General features: G+C 40.9%; 1 long non-coding RNA gene across 1 annotated transcript; it reads right to left on the reverse strand.

The window, feature by feature from the left end:
• Positions 1–958: 958 nt before the first annotated feature.
• LOC108448266 lies at positions 959–26,123 on the reverse strand. The gene is made up of 3 exons (XR_001864102.1): positions 25,994–26,123; positions 4,299–4,533; positions 959–1,783 (listed from the first exon to the last, which is right to left on the reverse strand). It is a non-coding gene; the product is annotated as an uncharacterized LOC108448266 (long non-coding RNA).
• Between the last annotated feature and the right edge of the window lie 579 nt (positions 26,124–26,702).

The raw sequence follows: 26,702 nt of genomic DNA on the forward strand, positions 1-26,702 counted from the left end.
GCCAGGAGAACTCCAGCTACATTTTTACTTCTTCCAGTGATCTCTAAAGCTACTTATTGATTATATTTTTCTGTTGGTGGAAAAATAACTACAATAATTCAATAAAGGAGAATTACTTTTTGATTCTTTGCATTTTCTCCATGTCTGTTGCTAGCCACCTCTTTTCCCAGCCAGAAACACTGTTGCTCTCATTTCTGTGCTGCTAGAAGATACTTGGGTGTATTTTCTAATACTGCTGGAATGCTCAGTTTGTCCACATTTGGCCAATCCTTGCCCAAATGGAGTCCCTTTGCCAGCACGTGGTTTTGTGACACGTGTGGTGAGATAAGACAATTTTTGTCTTGGCTCCTGTTCCTGATCCAGCTCTGTAGGTTTTTAAAGTCTCATAAAAGCAGGTTCACAATTATTTAATGTTTCTAACTGTCTTTTTATTCCCTGCAGAAAGGGAGCAATTCTGCCTTGTGTTGACTTCTCCATGTTGCTATTGTATTCCCAGTAGCTTTCACAGAAATAGCCTTCCCTGAACAATATTAAGTAGTAGTGATTATGTGATAGTGTAATGTTGTATTTTGGGAATATCAACTCCCACAAGTCTCATCAAAAGATGATGGGCCTCATTATTCTAAGGAATGCGTGGAATAAGGAATGGCAGGTATTGCAGGGATGAGGACACCAGGATTCGTGCTGAGCCTATGCTTGCACATCTCTCCACAAAGCTGGAAGGGCAGATGTGTCTTTTTGATTTTGGGAGGCATTATGTGATGGTTATGGAAAATATTGGCATTTCATTTACTTGTACTGTGTTATTAGCTACTGTATAAAAAATGATGCTATAATTAATATCTGTGGTTATTATATTATCATCATCACCATTGTGTGACATCCAAAAAGCTGCAGCTTTGTCCTTTGTCCCCCTACCCCATGTGTGCAGTAATTCCCAAATGTGCTGTGGGAAGTCTGGATGAAAGCTTAGTTCCCAATGCCAGCAACAGGTAGCAGAAAACAGCCAGGCTACCCAGGAAAGTTAATTTATTTCAATGCATTCATTAGCCTGCCTTTTTAAGTAAAGAAGAGGGATTTTGGTGCCCAGCCATACATTGATATTTCTATTTTTGGTGCACCGGGCCTAGCCTCCTGCTGCAGCCCCAGAAAGACTTGTGTCTTCTGCAGCTCCTTCCCGTGGTCTGGAAGCCATTTGCAGAATTCTGGGGCACCCTAAGCACAGGCCATCTCAGAATCATCCCCTGAGGCTGCTAAGGAGCTAACTGTGCAAACTGGAATTAAGGCCTGAAGCCCTAATTATACTGTGGAGTCATTTAGCATTCAGAGTTGGGCTCCCTCCTGCTCTGTGTCAGGACGGGACAGGAGGGGTTGGTGGGCACCTCCTCCTCCTATTATTCAGCATGTTCTGCACTCAGAGGGTGCTGCCCTCCAACCCAGATTCCAGAGGTATTGAATCCTTAGGGATGAAAATACAACACAAAAATAGGAAATTGCGCAACGGAGCTTTTATGTTGGTGGCACAAAAGTTCCAGCACGTCAAAGACACTGTTATTGCTATTTCTATCCTGTTCCTGGTGAGGCCAAACATGGATCTCCAGGGAGTTCCCAGATGAGGATGCTGGTGGAATATGTAGGAAGGTGTTGCCTTTATTCCCCCCTCTTTCTTCCTGCCTTTTTCTTCTTTCTTAAAAAAGGAATGAAAAGAGTACACAGCCTTTCCTCAAAAAATGGACTTCACGAGGTGTTCCACAGGCAAACAATGATGAACACATAGAAAGACCTAAAAGAAAAACGACATTCCTTAAATTGACAAAAAAAAATTTTAAAGATGCTCTAAAATAATATTTAATTAGACCCACTAGAAGGTTTGTTTTTGTTTTTTTTTTTGCTTCAGCCTTTTGAGCAAAAAGTTGATATCCTTTGTATCAGGTAGCACATTTTCACAAAAAAATCCTGTGTTTTATGTGTAAAAATGAACAGCCTCCCCTGTTGGGATTCTGCAATCACAATGGCTGGTAGAGCACAGGTAATGTGAGGGCAGATTTCTGCCTGATTCCCATCTCTAATCCTGTGCAGCCTTTTCTCACCAACCCCAAAAGCTGTCTGCTTATGCTCTGCTTTTATTACTGGTATCTGAAGGTTTATTATCAAATTTAAGCTATTTAACAGCCATTCGCACATTTTGCACATTTTTAATCCATATAGAGGTCAGAGACGCTGAAATTTTAAAACAAAATAGAAAAGATTAATTAGAAAAATGTTTAAACAAGGTATTGTAAAAGTTTGGGCATAAAGATGTATTTTCCAGATGTTTTTGTTCAAGTCTGCTGCTTTCTAAAAAGTCTTGTCTTTGACAATTGGGCACTTTCTGCTGAAAAACATTTCTTAAAAGATTTCTTAGCAGATTTGTTTGTGTTAAGGACATTATGAAAAGCAAAACAATCATCTACCATCAATATTGAACACATCTTTCAAATAATATAAATGTCTAGCATTAGCCTGGGATAGCAATTTGCTTTGGAAAATATGATAGGTTTTCTTAGCATACCCACTCATTCTACATGGAATAAAAAATAAACCAATTTAACTGACTGAAAAGAATCCATGAAAGCATATTGCACTGTCTAATTCTAGTTTATCTATGAGATTCTCTCCTGTTCTGAGGACTGAAATGACCACATGAATTGACCCAAAAATACAAGTGAAACATCTGTATCCAGTTTCACCCCAAACTTACTGAGCAAGTGAAATTGCAATGAAATGTTGATCCTTTTCTGGACAAACAAAAGAGCTTCCTCAGTTCCCATGAATAGAAAACACTAGAAACAGTTCAAGTCCTGTAAAGAATTTTTATAGCTTTTTCTACTTGAGCAATCTGAGGTTTCTATATAAGATCAGGACATAAGATCTGTAGTGAGATATTATCAGAGACTAGAGCCTAAATAATCTCAAAGTTTATCGAGCTTAAATAAACAGCACGTCCTAATACAGGCAACATTTTTTTACAGAAGTAGTATGTAGGCTTTTGATCAGTGACTTACTTGGTATGAATATTGCTGTAAGACAAAAAGCAAGAATGTTTTTCTATTCTCTCATACTACTATGTGTGTCAAAGTTTTAATATTTAATGTGAAGTTTTGTACAGAGTTTGTCCTTCCATGGATTAACAAAGACTCAGGTGGAGCTTTCTCAGTCTTCCATTTTGGTTGCCTCTGTGAAAAAAAAGCCCCTAAAATAAAAAAAATGTGCTGCATCAACCTTAAAATATTCTGATTGCAGAGAGAGATTTCAGAAATGAATTGAAATATAAGTACTGTGAGCTTTAAGTGTATTGTTATCTTTGCTCTTACTGAAGTTGGTGACTCCCTGCCAGCACTGACCAGGCAGGACTAATTGTTAAAACTCTTCAAAATATCAACTTAATACTGACACAGTGCAGCCTCAACCTCCACAAATGACAGAATCCGTCTGGCACAAAGGAAGTGAACGATGCTGTACCTGCATGAGCTTCCTATACTGCCAAATAGTGGTGAAATGAAAACACAGGCACTTCAATGCCAGGCAACAGCAGCACTATTTTTTAACCTCCATATTTCAGTCCTGGGGCTGGGATTGGTGTGACCTGGGGTCTTTGGTTGCTGTTAATGACAAGTGCAGGCAGAGTTCAATGTCTTGAGGAGCGTGTGATGTGCGGAGTGCTCAAGCAGCACAAGGGTGACTGTGAAAACTTCCTTGTTCCTTTGGAAGCCGGCCCCCAGGCAGCACTGGACACTTAACTCTGGGCCCCTCCTTGGGAATCGTTCCTGAACAAAAGCAAATTTGCTTTTCCTGAGGATTAGGTGCTCTCTTTTGCCTGCATTGGTGTTCAAGGCTGACCTTAGTGGTGTAATGTGGTGCTGCTTAGCTCAAGTGGGTCAGCTGTGAGGGAAAATGCAAATGGCACAGATGGCTCCAGCACCCTGGGTGCATGATCCAAAATAAGAAGAGCCATTCAGCAACACTTTTATTAATTAGAAGTGTGATTTTGAACCATTTGGTCATTCCAATGAAACTCCAGGTGTTGACTAAACAAAGCACAGGACAGCGCTATCAGTGAAGGACAGCATTTGTGGTAGAGTGGTGAGCGATGTGGGCTTAAAAACACTAAAAAAAGATCTGAAGTAAAGCATCTCCCTGAGCTTAGCATCACTTTTGGCCAGCACAGAGAGAAGAGTCCCTCAGCCTTGGAAAATTATGCTGCTGTTTCAGCATTATTACAAGATGTGGGATCCCCAAGCTTTTTTCAGTAATCTTACCTGGGGGGAGGGTGCTCCTGAATTCAGGTCCCATCTTTACAATCAGAGATTCACCTTCTGGGTCCCCTCTGTATGCAGCCCTTCAGGTAGTGTCAGAACTTGACCCAAAAGAGGATGGTGAGGGGCTCCAGCCCGGTGAACATCCGGAGAGTTGTTGCACCCTGTCCCACACCAGCTGTCCCTCAGGGAAGACACAAGGGTGGAAGCAGCACATGGATGGAAAACCCCTCGAATCCTAGAAACAGAGAGAGGCTCAAATTAAAACCTTGGAACCAAACATGGGAAGACCAAAAAGAGAGTAGGGTGCCAATCTCTTGCATGAATTGGACTTGCCTCTACTAGCTGCTCCCATTTTCTGCTTTTTACTGGGAAGATTGGAAATCTCTGCTGGCGGAGCTGATGGAACCCCAGCACCTTACTGCAAAGTGATAACAGCAAAACTGTGATAGCAAAGATGAGCAGGAAAATTACTTTTCCTTTTTGGCCAGGGAGGAAGAATTATTTTTCAATTCTACAAAGAATATTGGTGTGATGTAGGAGTGTTTTGGGGATTAAGGTGGCAGGAGGGGGAAGAAGAGACGGAGGGAAGCAAGTATAAATAAACTTAATTAATGATGTCCACAGTTTTTTGAGTGCCTTGATGAAGCTGCTGATATAATTGACTTGAAGTCTGTCCCTTTTTTCTCATTTGAACTACATCAAAGCATCCCTTTCTATGGCATTCCTTGCTTACAAAGAACATAAATTATCACTGGCCAACTGCACTTTTATTAAGCAGCAAAGATTATTTCATACTGAAAGTCTTAACTATATTTAATGGAGGTTATGCCTAGCAACTAAAGACATAGATGCAATATTTCATTTTATTCAACAAAGTTGGGAGTGTATATAGGCATGTAAAGTCAACAACTGTAATAAATATTTTAAATGGCAATAATAAGTAGCAGTGTTAAACACGTATGTATAAGAGATAACATCAAAAAAATTTTTTTTTTTGCTAGGATTCACAAAGCCCATGTCTTTGATTCCAGATATTTGATTATGATCAAAGTTTAGGAAATCTAATAATGAATATCAATGTTGGGGTTTATTAGGCCTTAATTAACCTAAATCTCTCCCTTTGTCCATATTACTGAAGTTTACAACTCCTTATTGTAATATTTTTTTATTTTCCCTGTCACCACACTTCACCATTGCTTTGTCTGCTGCCTTCTAGCCCTGTCTAACCATTCTTCAGCATTTATCCATTATTCTGAAGCATTTTGTGTGCTGGGCAGGAAAAGTAGTATTCAAAATTCAATTGTATGTGTAGAGAAGGACAGGGAGGAGAGTCAGGGTCTACCTCCAGCGCCACTGGTGTTTGGAATTTAGCCTTGCCAGCAGGTTCTTGATTTTGAGTCATGAGTAGGTTCAAGGTGTCAGTATCAGTGTGGTGTTCCTTGTACTTTTAGCAAGTATGGTTTAATCTGAGTAGGAGATGCATATAGTTACAGTTCTGGTCAGTGCCTCTCCTTGGAGAGTTATCAGTTCTCTTTGAAGAGGCTCTAATCCCATAAGATCTATTTTGGCTGCAATCCTAATGTTCCATGGACAGTGGACTCTAAATTAAATATTTCCATGGAGGAAAGAGATCACAGAGATGTTACACAACCCTTGGAACGTGACAGCTCAGAGACAATCAAAAAACGAAGAGAACTAGATGACCTGAGACAGGCAGGCATTTCTCCTGCAGTGCTACTGCTGCTTTCTCAGAGGTGCACAAAATACAAAAGCTGGGCAGTGTTCTTTGCATATTGCTCATTTAATCTCCTCTGTCTTCTGAAACTTTCTCTGGGATGGGTTCAAGGAGCCAAGAGCAATCCCCAGGCTTTCTGCAGAGCCAGAATGGCTTCCAAAGTGCTCAGACCCTTGCAGCCCAGATGACCTTGTGGAGCCACCTCACTGCAAAGCTCTTTGTTCTCCTCTCAGCTCTGGAACAGTCCTGTTCATCTTCTCTCTCCAGCATTTCCAATCCATCTTTTTGCTGTCAGCCTTTCCAGTCTTCCCTTTGTCAATTGTCTCATTTGGGGAATTTCAGAAGCTGGTGGCTTGTCAGCTCTTGGCTCTTTTCTAATGGTTTCTCAGAAATGTAAGAGCTATACCTAGATTTTTACAGGTCGCCCTGACCTTGTCACGGGTATTGGTTTAAGGTTGAGCACTTAAGATTCAAAAATGCTCACTGGTAGAAAGGAAGGAAAAATTCAGAGGGCCTGCAAACAGTCAGAAGGTTTTATTAGTAATAACACACTTGGCATGTTAGTTCCTGACCTATTGTATAGGCAGTGGGGTTTGGATAAAGGGGCAGGGTGAAGGGAAAAGAGAAATTAGAGGGGTTAATGAAAAAGGGAGAAATTAATTAAAGGAAAAGAGAAAAAGAGAGGAAGAGAAAGAGAAAAAAAGAGAGAAAAAGGGAAGCAGGCTGCAGGCCAAATTATTGCTTGCTGCTGAATGTGACAGTCTGTTCAGATCAAAAGAAGAATTGGATTTCTTTTTCCTTACTACTTAATTGTTAAAAGGGTCTTAACCTTTGGGTGGATTTTGCACAGAGCTCCTTTTAAAATGTTTTATGTTTATTCATGGAAGTCCCAAGGTTCTTACAAAAGAAGTCCTTTTCCACCCCCATACACCAGTGTCTTTTGTTTTACCTGCTGTAGAAAAGGGATGTTTGTCTTTGCATTCTTTTATTTCCAACATTTTTAATACATAGGTTTCGGTTTATATTGGCCTTTTCAGAGAGTTGTCTGATTCAATTCTGAAACTGTAGAATTCTAGACCTTAGTTTCCTCATGCTGCATCTCTATTAGAGAAATATTCTTTTCTAGGAAATTAACCTTTACTGTCGCTTTTCTGACTGAATCATCAGCAATTATTTTGTCCCTGTGGAGTGTTTTCATGGCTCTCCAGAAATTTATGGGTAACTGTCTTAGAGGAGCACAGTCACAGAAAGGGCTTTATTTCTACATTTTGAAAAGTATTTCAGGCATGCATCACTTAGGAACAAGTTAATGAGCTTCCACGAGCTGGTACATGGTCACTGTCTGCAGGGGTAGGTAGGGCAGTGAGAGCCCTGTGACAGTGAAGGAAGACTTTGCAACCTGACATTGTTCTGTGGATCCCCTTCTGATAACTGGGAGGGAACTGTTTCCAAGTATGTTCTGCAGGCAGCTAAAAACCCGGGTGTAATTCTTCCTTTTGGCACTTGTGTCACTATGACTTAGTGCTTTCACGAAATTAAGCATCTGTGAGCCCTGTCTTGTGAGTCCTCAGGGAGCAACTTCTCTGTGATGGCAGGGGAGGATGTAGTCATAATCCCTTTTTTCAGATGAGGTTATAATTCCCATTCTGGTTGGGGGCCCAGCTAGATAGAGGCTTATAAAATTTGTGGAATAATTATCAAGACATATATTCTATAGCTAGGAGACAGTAATTCCAAATCATAAAGCTCAAAGAGCATTTAATCCAGCTGTGTTAGACAAGAATGGGATTTATTGGCATAAAACCAGCAATCCCCTTTTTTCCATCCTCCAATTCAGTGCAGAAAAAAAGAGGAAAAGAAAGGAAAATGACTGATGAGCCCTGGCAAATCTTAGTGTTGACGTTGAAGATGTAATCCTGCTTTATCTCCAGTCTCACTGCCAGAGGTTGCCTGCTTTCTAGTAAAGGAATCTGCACCTTTAGCAAAGCAGTTTCTGGGCAGACTTCAATATTTTATTGGAAGCCAGTACCAGGTATGAGAATACCAAGCTCTTTACAGAAGCAGCTGGCTCCTTTCTGCTGAGTTTATCTTGAAGCAACTTCCACCAAGAGGGCTGGGCAGGAAGCTGGGATGAGTTGGTGGTACCCTGAACACATGCCTGTCCAAGCTCTGTGTGTGTGTGTGTGTCAAGAGGCTGCACCTTGCTTTTCTCTTGCACACCCACAGGCTTTGCCACCATGAAGAAATAGAACAGAAAAATGGGTTAGAAAAGAAAAACCAAGGTTAAACATCTCGCAAAAGTTTCACCTCTAATTACAGGTCTTGACAGAAACTCGGGGAGACTTGTTTGAGCTAAGGAAGTTAATGTATCCCTAATTGTGATCCCTCTGACCTTTCAAACTGGGAAAAGAAAATTAAGGACAGTTTGTCTTTACAAAGAGAAAAATTTTGCCCCTTTATGAAGTTCTGTTGCAGTGAGCAACTGATGTCAGCACAGCTGGAAGCAGCCATCACACACAGTGAGGACAAACACAGCGTGCTATCCGTGACAGATTCATGAGATATAACCCATAACTATTTCAAGTAATTTCCTTTTGTTGATTTTACTGTAATTCCTCTGGTGAAGAGAGCCTGGGGTAAATTTTTGTTCGTTTGTTTCTAACTTCTTCAAAAATATTAACAATAATTTTCCTCCTTCACTCTTCCCAGAAGCAAGTGCTACATATTTGGACACTCAGTAAGGAATCTGGGTCCCATCTGATTTTCAGTGAGACTCAGTCATTTGAATGTCCAAACAAATCATGAAATAGGATTTGGGGCCCTGCTTCCATACCCACTGGATGGAAGGGTTTAACCCAACCACTTCGTTCTTCAGTACTGGATTATTATCTGCTGAAGTTCTGTAATCCTGGTATAAACATACATAACATTATTCAAACACATTTTTAAAGTATAGCTAACCACATTTCAAGAGCTTGGCCCAGAACTTGGTAATTTTAATCATTTTGAAAGGGCCCAGTCAGGACTCAATTAAATGATATTTTCTGGTTTTGTTACTTGCAAGAAAGATAATTTTGGGGGACTCATGGATATTGAACATTTGAGGCCTGTATGGTAGATTTTGGACATTTTCCTTTTTTGTGACAATAATATTTATAAATTCAAAACCCAACAAAGTGCTTAGATTGAATACAGCTGTACCTGATTAGTGACATAGGCCTTCTGCTGAGGTAATTAAAATTAGATGTCAGAGTCCCTATATGGAAAAATATAGATCTGGAAAAGCAAAATAACCTATCAGAAAATGATGATGACAGGCTGAAGATATATTTTATGACAGACTTTTCAGAAATTTGGTTATATAATTTTTATGCAATTTTCCTTCTTTTCCAACCCATGTGTTGAACCATCCATTTAAATGTAAAGCCTGACCCCCAAATTCACACTACCATGAATAAGGTTAAACCATGGAGCCACAAGATGATAACTTCTTCCTGTTTCAAAACTGTTGTCCTGGTGCAGTGTTAGATTTCTATCCATGCTGGGTACTGTGAGCCCAAATTTGATACACACAAGAAATAACCAAAATTTGTGATATCCGTATCATGAGGTGATATTAAGACAGTCAAAATTTTCAGATTACAATTGGTTTTTTTCCCCATAGAATTTGAATGTCAGGGAAATGTTTATTACCTTGAAAATACTAGGATTTTTGTGGAGTAACTGGCAAGATGCTCACCATGGCTTGGTGATGTTACATAGTGACAAGAGAAAACAAAAATAAACCCCAGTAATTGAATTCAAAGGCGTGCTTGCTCAAGATTTCCTTATTTGCCCTTCAATGTTTTAATGGGAATTATAAAGCATAAACAAGAAAATAAAGCCCGAAATGAAGAGAAATCAAACTGTCTTTTACCCTTGGCCTCTAGAAATTCCCTTTCTGGTTGCAAAGCACTTGTTTTCCTTTTTGTTTTGGTGTCACTTAAATAGGTAAAGTGTCAGCCTTTGTGTGTGGCACTGCTGGGATGCAGCTCTGTGTTACCAGGAGATGACAAATGCTGGGTAAGAGAGGAATGTGAGCTGACAGATCACCAAGGTTTCCACTCTGCCCATTCTGCTTAGGCACTCCTGGCTCATCTGCAACATGCTGCCTAGAAGAACACCGGGCAAATTTGTTTCTAAAGTATTATGAAGGAACAGCATGAAATAAAGAAACTAGGAAAACCGCTAGTTTAAATGTTTAATGCAACATATTTTATACACTCCTGTTATTTACTTGACCTTTATTCCGCCTGGCTCTTCATGTATTTTTAAAAGCTTTTAACAAGCTGCATAGAGGACTGGCTGTATCTGCCCACTGGTGACATAAATAGCATGCCTGGGAGTGATAAAATACAAGCTTTCTTTAAAAGCCTTGTAAATGGATGTGTGGCAGAAGCAAAAGTTACTATTAAGCAGCTTTTAAGGCCTTTCCAGAAGCCATCCTTTTTATGCAAGTTTAGTCTCAGTGTTGAAGGGAACCTTTTACAACCTTTTGTGCAGTATCATCTCTACACACTCCTTCAGCGTGTTATTTCTCAGATTGCTCATCCTACTAGAGGTAATAGTTTCAGTCTAAGAGCCTTTTGAGACTGAAATTCCTCCGGTAGGTTGCTTAGTGCTGCCGCTGTCCAGCAGTGTAGGACATAATTACAGCTCATCTTTCTGTATCCACCTTCCCTCTGCTGTGCAGCAGCTGCAAATGGTATGAAATGTGTGCAAGAGGTGCCAGGAGTTCCCCTTGTTCTGCCCTAAAAGAAGAGCTGAACAAGTATCTGGCATTTTTTTAAACAGCAGCAAAACATCCTGCCCCCAATGCTTGCAAAAATGACTGGAAGGATCTTTAAGCAGGAAGGTAACATTGCAGTGTATATATTGAATTTACCACCTCGATCCTTCTAATGCAGCTATTTATTTTTAAAAGAACTGTGTCTTTTGATATGTTGTATCTGCATCTTTTCATTTTCTGCGTGTCCCTAAATCTGCTGTGCATGGAGAGAAGGAATTAAAGACCATAGACACGGCGAGGGAATGCTCATTTGTGAGCTGGGAACGTTGTACTTTGCAGAACCAGAATTATAAGGGTTGAGCAGCTTTGACCCCAATAGTGAGGGGTGCCTGGCACCAACAACCCTCCCCTGGGAATGTGCCTTTTGGGTCTATATCACAAAGTGGAAGAATGCCATGACAACATACAAAAACCAGTTAAATAATCTAGCAAATTGATAAAGGAGTTGCTGAGAGCGCCTATAAATGAGGAGAAACTGATAATGGAGGTGGGAGGGGGATAGGGAGCTGAATGCTGCTGGGTTGGGAAGTTCTGTTTCAGAGGGGCATGGCAAAGAGTGTCTGCATTTCCTGTTTGCTAAATAGTTCTGGGATAACTCTTCTGGTGGCCCCAAACAGCAAAGAAACAGAGGATGTACGAAATAAACATGGCCTGTCTTGTTAGAAATTGCATTTGGCAATGCCTTCCCCCCATACCACCTTGGTGTTTCAAAGGTTTGATTGGTAGTAAGGGAAGAGTACCAGTGGATCACTTATTTACAGATCTCCATACTTTTAATCTGACAAAATCCATATCTATGTGGTTGGTTAAGGAGCGATGATTGTAAGACTGTGCTTCATGTGAAACATAAATAAATACAAATAAATGCAGTTAAGGTTCCCTGTGGTTATTACACACTGGCTTCATGTGAGGGAAGCTTGGATAGAGTTGAGCAGGGAAGAACCACCAACTTCCAAATGTATTTTCATTTCGGTTTATTGTAACAGAAGCTGAAACCAGCCTCAGCTCAGGTGCTGGCTGAGGAGCAGCCCAAGTTATCTCAGCTGGAGGATGGACAGCATCTTCCAGCAGGATGGGATGGGTGGTGGGGTCACCGGCAGCCACGGGGCCTCTGTGTAGGGCCCCCCTGTGCCTGGGAGCCTCTCTGAGCCCAGAATCCTTAAATCCTGCAGGGATTTAAGGATGTAAAACAAATATGCCTGGCTTCCTGTTTATTTATCCACTCATCATGAGCAGGGCAGTTGAGGGACACAATCAAAAAGGTTTTGAGTGCTGGGACTGAGTGCTGGTACCAAGTGCTGTGCTTTTCCCAGCTGGGGATGTTGGATAGATTGTGGGAACAGAGCCTAGGGCTGACAACAGCAGGGTGAAGAAAGTGCCCCTGGGTGCAGGATAAAGGAAATTATGATCCCCACAGTGGTGTCTACTGGAGAAAAATGAGTTGCGCATGTAGGAACTGGCACTGCAGAGAGAGACAAATGATAAGAAACTAAATTAAGTTGTCAGAATGATGATAGTGTACTAAAAGGAGAAACATCCACCATCTCTCTTTCTGCCTATAGCCTGGAGAATTATGTCTGAAAGGAATTTATATTAATGCTTGATGCTGGAAATGTCCAACTCAGATTTATGACATGAATCTGTCAGATTTACATTTGTTTACTGTAAAAGGGAAAACAGTGTGAAGGGGATATAATGTGATGCAAACATCTGAGAAGAGAAAAATACAAGGGGGAAATAACTTCACTCTTGGCAGCAATCATACAATAATGGCTAAATGATTGCCACATGAGTGCACCAGATTGGGACCCAGCAGGTGCCACTCAGTCCTGGCCTCTGCTGCGGAGATCTGCAGTAACCCACTTTGGCCCAAGCCTTAGAACAACACCTATTTTGGCATTTGACTGCCCTGGAATCAACTCCCAGATGAACAGAAATTTGGCACCTCCTTCCTGTGTGCCTCACTTCCCAGGAAACTGAGGATGATACTAGGACAGTCCCTCCAGCTGCTGAATTCTGAACCCTTGGATGGGAGCTCTTCCATGAGGCCCTTTCCAGGCAGAACCGAGCTCAGGGAACTCCTCTGCCAGTCAGGGCCTCCTTCTGCTGTTTAAGGAATAAAAAGTTGTGTCATGATGCTGTGATCATGTTAACGTGCAAAAATATCCAGTACTAAGGACATTCTCAACCCTCTTCCTAATTAATGCCTCAATTAGTTTTCTACTTGCCACCCTCATCAGTCTTGCCTCACTAAGCAAATGACCATTTCATGTACTGATAGAAGGAAACTCGGATACAAACCCTGTTAGAATTTCATTGCTATTGGCATCTTTCACATTTCAAGTGTCTGTATCAACTTCAATTCCAAGGAAAAAATCCAGGTGGCATTTCAGTAGTTAAATGCTCTGACTTGCTAGAAATTCCTTCATTGCATTTGCTACATGGCTGGGTTGATAAAGGTAACATGTCTTGCTATCTTTACGCTTCAGCATCAAATAAACAAAAAGATTTTTCAGATTTTCAGACTTTTTAGTAACTGCTGTCACCAACACACACCTGTTGTGCCAGATGAAACAAAGCAATGCTGCTTTACAGGAGGAAAAGCTCTCCTGCAGGCCAGCTGGAGAGTTTGCTGATCTGTGAATCAAGGAGAGCCTTTTCCCCAGGCACAAGCTGAGCTGGCCACCAGTAATGTTGTTTCAACCCATATCAGCCGAGTGGCTGTCTTAAAACTCATGAATTTGAGAAGCCAGATCAGATGAAGCAAAATTGTTCCTAAGGTGTTATTGCATGAGAGAAAAATGGCAGTGTCCAGCTTCGATGACCTCCCTCAAGCACATTGCCTTGCAAAATCCTAAGCTGCACAGAAGAAACAGTTTAAAAATAATATCCTGCTGATGCCAGGCTGAGTCCTTTAAAAACTTAGTGCTTAGAGCAATTGAGAGGAGAGGAAGATTTCAATAAAAAGAAGGGAACACAGGCTGTTTAATAAGCAATGAGACAGGCCCTTGCCAAGGAAAATGGGTAGCCAGTAGCAAAATAAAAGAAGATAAGGAATATATTTCATTTGATGTCCTTTGACTGCAACTTCTCTTTGCTGTGGAATTATGTGCCTGGGATGTCCAGAGCTCCACCCCTCTTCAAGACCAGGTGAACCCAAACTGCCCCTGCATGGCCTATGCTACCTACCCATGGGTGCCCCCCGAATTCCCAAAATTCCTGTTGGAAAAGCCACCTGAGTAGAATACAGGGAGAACTGCAGCTCTCCCATAGGTGCCATATTTTCTGATCATCAAGGTCCTCACCCACTCTGTGTGCTCTGGATGCCTTATGAAACATTAGTGCCAACGTGGACTTTGAAACCAGACTCAGAAGACTACTCTATGTACCTTAGTGGGATTCCCAAAAACAAGGGAATTTTGTCACCACAAAGCATATAAATGCATTAAATAAAAACCATGTATAAATATAAAAATAAAAACATAGGTATGTTAGAGGTTTCTAGTGATACAAATTTCTATATTGTCTTCCTAATATGATGAGGAATATAAAAAAACTAGTCACAGGCTGTAGGTGCAGCATATTCATGGTAGTAACACAGAACTGCAAAGACAAATGTGACACTCTTAAAATGGGATCACGAAACATAATAATAGGTTTTCACAACATAGGAACAATGCTATAATGTAAATGAAATTAGTATAATTGGACCGTTACATGAACTTGAAAGTGAACTTGAAAGTAGAGACTATTTTAAGCATCCCTATATCTTGGGAGCAATGATTTTTTTGGGAGCAGCTTTCAGTATTTTTTTTTAACAACATGAATAGTACTGTATAAAATCCCGAGTAAAGAAAATCGGCCAATCATAAAGGTCTGTTGAAACTAAAGGCAACAAAAAATTCTGGAATTACATCTTGAATCAAAATGCAAGCCTTTGAGAAACACATAGATGATCCACTTCCTGGACTGATGAAAAAAAGGCCAAAAATAGATAATTATTTTTAAGTGACAAAGTTCCCAGAAGTTTTGTTTTCAGGTCAGCAGCTGCTCACTATTCACCAAAATATTTGCTTTTAAATATTTAAGGATTTTTCTTTCTCTTTTGCAAAATTAAAGTTCTCTCATTGAAGCATTCAACCTTGCATGAGCAGCTCTAATTTGTTACACCTGTTTACAGCTGTTTTACTAATGACTAGAGATACAGAAAATAACTTCCTAATGGGACATAATTTATTACAAGATCATCTACATGTGAAATTCTCTTGAAGGAACAGGGTCTCTGTGAGCTACTTGATATAGATTTAATAGAAAGCAAACTGTGAAAATGAGTTCTTAATCTATCTTTTTCTTTTTTTTGCCATCCTTGTTTAAGAAAGGCTAAAAAAATAAAGTCTGTGGAATGTTGACAATAACGTTGCAGTTGTTGTAAAGGCCATCCCACCTCTTACTCACAAAATCCAGACACAATCTGACATAAAAGCTTTGACTGTTGCCATTGATCTTGGCTAGAACACTTCTTGGTTGGCATAAGAATAGTTAACTCATTCCCAATTAAACGTCTCCCAAACACATAACAGTTTTCTTTTAGGAGGTCACAAATAGTAAGATTTAAAGAAATTACCAGTAAAATACATCAAGGTAGGCTTTCTTTCAGAAAGAGATCTCTCTGATTAGAAGACCTCTATGATTAGAAGAAATAATGAATTATTAAAGAGACTCCCTGAAAGCGAAAGTGGCATAGAGTGCACACTGGGGACACAAAAGGCCTTTAATCTCACCTGAAAGCCACAGCTCAGCATTTTGTCAGTGTGAGACTTCTCATCTGAGGATAAATAGATGTTCTGACAGCACACGTGTGTGCCTTGCTCGTTGGGAGCCACATCTGCAACCCCCTCTGGTTTGTTTGCTTGCTCTGAGAAAAACAGCTGATTAGGAACTCTGCCAACCTAATGTAGTCTAACTTTCTAGTCTTGGAAAAATATGTTCTTTCAAGGCACTAACAGATGGACACCAAACATTATTGGTTACTTTGGGAAAACGATATTCCAAGCTTAAAAACCATATAAGGAGGAGCATACAGCCCTGTTTTTAGAGCACTTCCTAATTGAAAACTACCCTCAGCAAGACGTTCACACATCAGTGCGAGTGAAGAGCAGAATATCACACACAATAAATTGGAACCACAAGCAAAAAGACATCACTGCTCTTCTCTTCCTACAGTTTGTCCCTCTCAGAATGAGTGCATGCTTTCATTCTCCTCCACGAAGCAAAGGATGGAGTTCCCCGTAAGAGGCCAAGTGAGGACTGTCCCCCTGGGGGTTTTCATTAAAATAATGCAAACACACATTTATCTCAACCAAACACCTCTCATTTGAAAACTGGCGAGGAAAGGAGAGATCCCACAGCCCTTTAGCTGCCTAAAAAAGCAGAGTACAAAGGCACAGCTTTAATACCACAAACACAGAGCGAGCTTGGGAGCAGATGCTGCAGTGCAAGATAATTTTCCACAGCTTGGCATGAGGGTGTTAAAATGTTACTGAAAAACTGAAAACACCGAAGTGCTGCAGGATGAGAGAGCCATCTGAGATACAAGTCTTCTTTAATTACTATTTAGCATGGTGGGAATTGCATGGTAAATGCCTTCTAGCCTTCCCCTAGCACACCAAGCTAGTATTTAAAATGATTTAATTGTCACCTGTCTGCCTTGCAACCACCGCCTCCCTTTTTCCTTTTGTTCATAAGTACCTACAGCCTTTTACAGTGTCACCATATTGCTACAGCCAGGATGTCTGCTTGACTCGTTTTGAAGACATTCAGCAGTAACCAGACTTAGGGTACTTTTGATGCATAACCACCCGTTAACCCTCAAAAGGGGGGGGAAATCCTTGTTTCCTATGAAACAGAAACCGGTCTGTCAAACCCCAATGGTCAGTGTTGCTCTGCCTCTCCGCCCACGACGGACCGTGCCAGGGTAACCTGATTCAGCAGCTGCTTTTCCTCTGCCCTTGACTCTTCCCGACGAGGGCAGCAGCTATGAATAATGGGCTGCTGAGGACACGGTTTTGCTCCGTGCTGAGTTAAGGAGCCTTTTGCGGAATGCCCTCGTGTTGAATCATTTACCTTGCAGCAAAATAACCTGACAGAGCAGGACACAGGTTACACAGCTTAACCAAAACAGCAGTGGCAGCTGGGCGTTTTCAAACCCCTGCAGCAAAGTTCATCAGGTCAGACATATGAACTTCGGTGCTGGTTTCTCATAAGCCATACTTGCTCTTTGCTATTTCTTTCCTTTAGAATTATTTTTGTTTACAGGCAAATACTGAGTTCCACAAGTGAAACAAGGTTCACAGTTGTAACAGAAATCTTTCAGGCATTGCTGCTCTGCCTGGTTCCTTATGATGCTTTGCCTGATACGACTTTATGATGTCAGTGGTTCCCCTCAGCTAAGCTCTCTCTGCGCATCAGTCAGAGAAGAAAGAAGATTGTGCCTGACCAGACCCTTTCAGAAGCTTGTGAAAATGAAGGGTTTCCTTTTCTACACACTTCAGTGGGCTGTGGCTCTGCCTCTCAATACCTGTGTATTAATGAATGCCATTAGCATTTATATGTACCAAGAAATGGCTTGCAAGCTCATTGCACTTCCAGCATATTAAGTGACAGAAGAAGCAGTATCACCCCTAACAGTGTTTTCCCTTAGTTCACTATTCTGACCTAATACAGATTTTTCTGTATAATGGGTGTTTTACAGAGAAACGTACTTTAATGGAGAATAAAATACCCTGTGGATAGAAAGCCAAACTTGCCTTAAGAAGCACGAACTCTAATTCCTTGCACTGAGGTTGTCTGCTGAACAGCTTGATACACAACTACATCTCACCAGGTGCCCACTGCCCTGTCTGTAAAATGGAAACATTTATATGTTCCCCCTCTGCAGAACGTTCAGAGATAACACTCTAGGAACAGTAGGCTTTGCTTACATGCAGCAGACCCTGTTACCTACTTAATGTTATCATGAGCAGGGTTAAATAACAAGCATGTTTACATTAACCATAAACTTTACTCTCAAAACTTGTCAACTTTTTGTCACTTCTCGATCAGTACTCCACAGTGACTTCGTTAAGGGGCTGGGGACTGATTCCCCAATGGCAATGGTTCATGTTTACATTGAAACCTTTGCATTATCTGTGAGTGACACCCCTCAGAAAGCCTCTTCTCTCTATACAACATAGTGGGCATGGTGGCATTTGTTCAAAGGCTGGATTTGATGGTCTTGGAGGTCTTTTCCTACCTTAAAGATTCTATGATCACATTTGGTGCTGTTTATCCACCTTACGCAGTTAAGGAGCCCCAGAGGAACTGAACCAAGCCAGAGAGGTCAAAAAAGGAGAAATGGCCATTAGCAAGGCAGTCCCACTTAGGGGCTTTTTCCTGATGGATTTGTATCTCAGTATCTCTTTTATATTCTATATCAGTGAGCTGAAACGACTTCATGGCACAAAACTTCCTGAAACAGTGGCCAAACTTCACTTTTTCTTATTTTGTCATGAACCTCAGTTAAAGCAAAAGACAAGAAACCAAGAACTTCAACTGAGTGTTTTCTCCATTCAGTACCTGGCCAAAGACCTCTGGCTTTGTGTACACAAGAGCTGCAAATGCCTGCACCTCGTTGTCCTGATGATTAATGCTTTCTCTCACTGCCTGCAGTCCCTGAGGTGGTTGGTGTCAGCAGAATAAGCCAACACCTCACCAAATAAATCACTGTTTTCTTTACAGGGGAGCAGTGGTTTGTACCCATTCCCTCTCTGGCCAGCTCAGCACAGTGAGCAATTTTCCACACCCTGTTTCAGATAAGTTCAGTGTGGTGATAAGTGGAAGCAATAACTGCAGTGTCACCATACCCTGGGGATCATGTTTGCTTCTTCTGGGTCAGCAGCTCAAGTCTCTTATCAGCAGAGAATCTGTAAAAGCAAGGCACTAATGGTAACTGCCCACAATCAAAAGTGAGCTACCAGCTGAGTAAACAACACAGCAAAAATGATGGCTTTTAAATTTTTACTCACTTTTCTGTTGTCATTGCTTAGAAATTTGCATATTATTTAAATGAATAACTTTGCAGTTCATACATCCAAAAAATCCTCCTAAGCTGGAACTTTTGACAAATGGGAACTGCATTTTAACTGAAGCATTCAATGTCATTCAATGGAACCTTGTAACCATTTTTCATTTTCCTACACAAGTGACAAAAATGATTTTGTCTATCTGGCTTTCAGTCCTTAGCTTTTTTAATTTTCTTCCTTCCCCACCTCTATTTTCTACACTTGAAAAAGGGAGAAGGTTAAGTGAAAGGAGGAAGAAATGTACAAATGTAAGATCTTTGGTTGGTCATTCTTGGCAGAAGTATGTAATAAATTATTCATTTTTTCTATATGGTTTTAAAAACCAAAAATTGTTATAAGAAATTATGAGAACTTAAACTAGCTCTGAGACCATTAAGAAAAGAACTTTAAAAAGGGAGAAAAGTCAAACTGCAGTAGATGGAACAAACCCCATGTTGTGACCAAGCATCCTCCTCCTGGGTTCTGCAGGCCAGGCGCTTTCCTCCAGCCCTGCTCACTGTCCACCAGCTTTCTGTGGCTCCTTAGGCCACAGCAAATTCACATTGTCACCTTCATGGATTCCTGGGGAAACACCTCTCCAAGGTGCCCCCTGTGACCTGCTCCTCTCCTGGTCTCTCCTCTTCCCAAGGGCTTGTCTGAGCTCCAGCATATCTCCCTTCCCTCTCCAGAGACTCAGGCCACGTGGATCAAGTTGTTTCAATCAATATTACAGCAAGGAAAAGGATGCTTTGGGAAGGCAGAACAGAAGATAAAGTTTGGGATGTGTCAGATAAGGGAAAGGGACAAAAGAACATGATAAGAGTGAGTAGAAACATGCATGTGAGAGGCTTAGTTCATAATTTTATTTGGGTTATTTCCTTTGCCACTTTTTTTTTTACATGGTACTTCAGTGAAAAAGCTTTTTTAAGTGGTGCAGAAGTCTTGCATTCTGTTTTGACACATGACAATTTATAACTGCTTCCTATTCCTTGTAGATATACTGCTCCTCCATATTTCACTTTTATCAGTAGTTACTGAGGATAAAGGAACCTGGATAGTGTTGAGACATATTTTAAGCACAATGAAGGATTTCTTTTCAATGAAAAGCCATTTCTGTGTTTTAAAGACCAAAAATCTGTCTGTCTCATGACTTGGAAATTCTGTGACAAGTTTAGGAAGCTTTTTTCAAGATTTTCAACTCATATATGGCCCAACCGAAACCCATCAGAGCTGGTGGGAGCCTTTGCACTGACATTAATGTGCTCTGAGTCAGGACCTGGGGCCTGAGATTACATCTCAGTTGTATCAACACCGTGCAGTGCTTAATTAAATGGAGACACTCAAATATGCAATGAGCCACCCACAGTGAGCGCAGCAATGAGGGTCTTGATACCAAAAAGGAACAATGATTTCAGCTCCAGCTTTCTCCAATGAGCTCTTTTAGGGTTTTCCCAAATCTGGGAAGTATTTTGTTCCTTGAAGTGCTGAGTGTTGTTTCAGTCTGGTGTTCAGACACACTACCTACAACTGTGTAATTCTTGAGGTTTCTTGTTTGTCTCCAGCATTCACTCTTATATTAAAAAGAGTTTAGAGAAGTAGAAGAAATGCTTCTTTCAGTCTCTGTTATCTGATATGGGTTATACAAATTTAACTTTGCTGTGTAATGTAATCAAGTCTAATAGGAAAGCAAATAGTCTCACCACAATGAGTGACACTAATTTCAGTGACTGAATTTAAACATGCCTGGTGTGTTTCTGCAAGACCTTGCCTTTCCTAAGAATTCAGGCATTCACCATGTTCTAAAAACTCGTGGTCAGTAAAGAGGTCCTGGACCACACAATAAGTAGGAACATGTAAATTTGAATTTTTGCTTCTGAACAGGCCTCCTTCCACCAGAGAGCAGAGATTCATCTGGAGAAACCTAAGCTGACAGAGAAACTTCCAGGGTGGTTTCTTAAAAAGCTTCTGTGCTGTTCATTGTCACTGCAGAATATCCAACTCTACATATTCAAACCGCAATATATCCTCCTCATGCTGCCTTCTTTTCCTTATCTCCACGTACCTTACTTTTTTAATTCCAGCAAATCCCATTGTTTCTACTGGAAAATGTTCCTGGTAGTATAAATCATGGTCACTGCTTATATAAGCTTGCTTTCCAATTTGCATATTCGTAACAAGGCTGAGAAGTAAGGAGCCATTAAAGCCCAAGCTAAATGAAAATATTTCAAACTTATAGGCAAAACATTTTTCAGATCCCTAATAGTATGCAGTCCTTCTTAGCAAGCAGTGTTGGTAAATTAGAAATTTGCATTAACAGCCTTGCTAATAACTTAATTTCCCACCCTCTACCCGGGAGCTCTGAATCCATAGAGGGAGTTAATTACCTATTGACTGCAGACAGTAGTTTTGAAAAGGAACTTTGGTCTAGTCAACATCTTACTGGTTTTGTTTGCCAGTAATTATCAGTGGCAGAGCTTAAGAAGCAAGCACAGGTTACTGCTAAGATTCCCACAGAAAAGGAAAAAAAAAAAAAAGCATCTGGGTTTTTTTGATTTAAGTTCAATCTGTCAAGGAGAAATGTGAGCTGGAAACCACAAAATGTTATGCAATTAAAAAAGAAAAAACTCAAAAAACAGGAGACAGTTTACAACTGTGGAACATAAGTGGGTTGAATAGTAATTAAAGTACAATTATAATCTGAGAGGTGACTTCGGGAAAAGTCATGATCTGACTGAAGAGCTCTGCCATTCAGACTCATTTGAATCCTGTCCTGTTTTAGACCAAAATTAAGTGTAATTTTTGTGTCATTTTAAATAACTTTCTTTTCCTACCATATAATTCAAGAAATTTACTCCGTGTTTTAAAATGAATGCATTTATATTGATAAAAATTTATGAGTGTACCTAAATAAGTAGTGTCAGTTGAAGCCCTAATATTTTCCTGCTCTTTTATCTACCCTTGTATACATAAGTATTTATAAATATATATCTATATAATATGTAGTTTATAAATTGTGATAACTGAAGTGGTACAAAGGCCCACATATAAACTGTGCATCCATGAGAGCAATTTATAGCTTTTATCATATTGTCAGCAGAAATCTGAGCTTCATTCTTAGTTACAGACAGGTCTTTCTGCATAGCTGAAGCCAGGTGAGAGCACAGGCACTGCCAGCAGTGTGGGCAAGGACCTGCAGATTGCAGATTTCAGGGGGTGTGAGCCAGGAGAGACATACAGCTCACACTTGTCCTCCAGCAGAGGAGCCAAGCCACACACATGTTAAAATGGAGAACACAGGACCTGCATTAAACTGGGGAGGGTCATCCACACTCCTGAGGACAGTCTCAGATCCATACAATTTTTATAATTTTAATTAATCAATTAAATTAATTAATTTATATCTGAAAAGTATTGTCCAATTAGAAGAGCAGTTGGCTAGGTAATTTCTGCCCCATTGGAGCTCCCCCCAAATCTTTTAGCCCTACATTTTATTATGCCTGCCATGTATGGTGAAAAACAAAGTGTCCTTGCCAGGCTAAAAAGCAAAACTAAACAGAATTCCAAGAGGGCAGGATAATATGTGAGAAAGTGCAACTGCTATGCAAAAGTGACAAAGAGTTAGAAGCTATACAGCCATATATTAAAATCTGTAAAGCTACAGATACATATAAAAAGGAGAAAAAATCTTGGGGTATGCGTCATCCCAATGCTCTGGTGCTTTTGTGATGCCCTAGGCTGCCTGGGACATCATAATGGCAGGAGCTCTCCTGGGGTGGCAGCTGCTACCCAGGCAGGTGGTCTGAGGTCATTCCAAGAACTTCACTGGGTTGAACTTTCTGTATCTGGAAAATTTCAATATTAGATTGAATTTTAAAAGTCCAATCTCCCATTCTTTTAACATCATCTTTGAAACAGGCTCTCCATGCTAAGCTTCAAACTTCTTTGGATGGGTTCAATTGGCATCGCTGAGCCTGTCCAAGCAGATGTGTTCAATATATCCCAGATTTAAAAATCCATGTGTAATAGATCATTTCAAAAAAAAAAAAGCTGATACCCCTGAATGCAAACAAAACTAAAGGGTAAAGTCTTCATACTGCTGAATGTATTAAACACAATTATAAAGCTCTCACTAACACAAAGTAAGTACAGTTATTGGAATTTTTCTATCTTGCTTAAAGAATGTGTAGGCCTCTCCATCTCCTTTTTAACCAACAACCCAACACAGATGTGTTGGCTTAAACTTAATTTGGATGTAACAGATTCATCTGAGGAGTAGCTAAGGCAACCAACTAATTGCTCATGCCAAGAAACTGAATTAAATTTTACTTCCCAGAGATTCTCAAGTGTTTTAGTATCTTGAACTATCAGACAGCTACAAAAATGCTTCATAGATAGTACACATCTCTCAGTGTAGCCATTTAGCGCATTTGTAAGTTGGCACTGTTATTTTTGATGACAATGACATAACAATTGAGGGCTGTTCCAGTGCAACTTCTATCTAAAGTGCTGCAAAGGCTGTTTAAAGCCAGCAATGGAATGTGTCTAAGCATGATATCTCAAAATTCAAATAAATTAAGACACATTCAGCCAAGATAATTGAACCCTACTTTACATAAACAGTTTTATTTTTTTGAGAAGGCAACTTAAATCTGGCATATGTACGGCATGAAATGTTCTCCAGTAAGATATCTGCAGGACTCACATTGTGTCCAAAGTCTGGGAAGAACAATTAGCATTAAACAATTAGCACCAAGAAGGCTTGACTCATCACACAGGGCCTTTGGGCAGCTGTTCTCAAAACCACAACCCTGAGGCAAAGTACTTGCAAACCAAATAGAGGTGAGGCTGCCTCTGAGGCCTGCAGGGTCCCCTTCTCCAGTCACAGTGGTGGTGGCACAGGTGTCCTTTTGTGCCACTACAGCCTTCCCATGAAAGTTCCTCTGAAGGGACCACATGGGCAGGTTACCCTGACCATGTAGACCGAGGGAAGGGAAGGTTACCCACAGAGAATTACCAGAGTACTTCAGGCTTTCCAGTTTTGAACTGGCCAGCCACAGCAGTCCACTACCATCCTGTTCTTTCTTCCTTCATCCTTGTTTTGTCTTATCTCCTCTTCCTCACATTTCTTTGACACACCCATATCTCATCCTTACACATTAGCCTTTAAAAAAAAAAAAAAAAAAAAGTCACCTCACTGTTGTACTAGTTTGAAAACAAAGCAGTGGGAGACACCAAGTCAGAACAACGATTTACTAGGGAAATTAAAAAAAAAAAAAAAAAAAGGCAGAAAACACTGGGTTAAACTGACAGAGTCAGGATACAACCTGACACACTGCTAGTCAGGGTAGCAGTAGCAGTCCGATAAGATGGTGACTGCAGTCCTCCTGAAGTGGTGGATGTGGTTCTGTCAAAGCAGTGATCCTGTAGAAAGGGCCTGCTCTTCCTCAGAGGGTCCAGTGGTGGCTGTGTAGCTCCTGTCCTCTGGGAAGCCCATGGAAAGAGGTGTCGGAATCTCAGATTATATCCAGGATGGAATGCTTGGTTCCTCCCTCTGGGTGGAGCATCTCACAATGGGGTAATGAGTCATGAGGCCAGGCGTTGATTAGGCTCATTAACAGAAGATAGTCCGGAGGGAGTTATCTCTGAGTCAGGCGGCAGGACAATGATGGGCAATTAACAGAAAGATAGTCTGGGGGGAGGAGGCAAGGAAACACTGCCCCACCTGGTTTCAACAGCTCATGGGGATGGTAATAGAATACACTGCAACCCAGGACAATTGTTTAAAGCAGTTTAGAACTGTGATTTCTTGAGAGCTCTCTTGCCTCCTATCCGGACACATCTGTGGGACTGGGGCGCTTTGTGCCTACACTGTGCAGATATGGCCATAGTCATACTGGGACACAGGGGCAATGCAAGTGCTGGCCCTGTGGACTATAAATCAAGGGTGATTTACACTTGATCCATGCACTTCAGAGAGGTATTCCAGCTTCTTCAACTTGCAGTCCCATCTCAGAATAAGTTTATGCCAGCAAACAGTGAAGTGCTACCAATTAAATCACTTGTTGCACACCCAAATCTCCCACTTTGCTTCTTCCCACTTTCCACATAAAGGGAGGAATCACAGCTGAATTTCCAAATTTCCAAATGGAAGGCCACCTTGCAGGTGGCATCTTCTATAACAGGATTAACTGTGAGTAGGCTGAAGCCTCCCATTTATCTGTTAGCATAGCCAAGCACAGCTACACAAACTGTTATACTGGCTCATCCCATTTATATCCAGGTGCTTTTCCTTGTTTCTTCTGTAGACAAAGCCTGCTACTGTTCTTCCTGTTTATATATAGATTTAACTGGTAGCCCAGATAAGTGAAATAGCCAGAATGCAGAAAGAAAAGTCGGTGTAATCATGGGTTTATCAAGTCTTTTTCAAGCTAAGCACCACACGATCCACTCTCTGTTCTTACACCCATCCACACAGATCCATTATATCTGCTGGCAAATATCCTGAGCACTCAGGTTGTGTAAGCTTCTCCACAAATTTCTCTGCTTGACTCTGCAGCATTCCCAGCTTCTCCTGTGATCCTGTGTATTTGGAGTGTCAGATTCTGACCATTCTGACTCATGTATGGCAGTGGTAGCCATCAAGTCAAACTCTTCAGTGTTGGAGGAAGAAATGCTGCATAGACAGCTGGCATCTTTTCAAAAGAAGCACCCAGGAGAATTTGATGTTCTCAGTGGTGAATCTTTGTGCCTACTCTGCCTAGTTGGTTAGATGCTTCATACCCAAATTCTTCCCAGTGACCAAATTTGTCAGTTCAGGACTGGTCTGGATGAAGCCATCCTGTGACAAATTAGGCTGGGGAGTTAAAATACTGCTGGAATTGCAGTGGCTTAGTGTGGCAGGAACAGGCTGTGTTACCAGGAAGGGAATGTGCTTCCCTGTCCAGCCGAGTGACAGAACTGACCTGCACCCCTCCTGAACCACACCTGCCTTCACTTCTGCCTGTTCAGAAACACACAGGCAATAGTTACATACCTCTGTAATCCTCATTGTGCTGGAGTATCCCTCTTCCCTTCCTCTTCCCTTTCTGTTTTTTCCTTTTTATTCCTCTTTTTTCTTTTTCTTTCCTCTTGACATCTTCATGCTGTGCTTGTGACTGAGTGAACAGGCTGTGTGCAGGCTATTTTGTGTACACACTGCATCATTCCACACAACGACAACAGTGTAATTATAATGTTCAACAGAAAACATTGGCTGAGCAGACAAGGCTGTAATAACAGCCTGAGAGCCGAGTTTACCCACTCCCTCTGCTCCACCACCATATCTGGGTCTATTCCCAAGAGAAAAAATATCATGTTCACCCTTTCCCAAAGGCAAACAATCTCCTGTGATCCGTATCAGACATTTAACTCAACTCAGGAATCTACCAACATAAACAAAAATATTTTCAGCACTATTCCAAGAGTAAGGAAACAAATTTGTTCATCAGCATTGTTTTCAAAAGCCCCACCTGAGCTATATTGACCTTTAGATGCTTGTGCAGGTGTTGCACCATATGTTCTTATATCACTCTTTTAATTTAATTAATTTTTAATATATATTACTGTCCTTGATGGGTTTAAAGGTTCCAGCCCCTCTGGTGCTCTCAAGGAGTTAACAGATCTAGTTAACAGTTGCTGCAGTGCTCTATTACTTTATATAACAGAGGACTTTATGGCTATATTTAGTTTAATTGAAGAATGTC

The sequence above is a fragment of the Corvus brachyrhynchos genome, unplaced genomic scaffold, assembly GCF_000691975.1.
Source record: "Corvus brachyrhynchos isolate BGI_N302 unplaced genomic scaffold, ASM69197v1 scaffold317, whole genome shotgun sequence".
NCBI lineage: Eukaryota > Metazoa > Chordata > Aves > Passeriformes > Corvidae > Corvus > Corvus brachyrhynchos.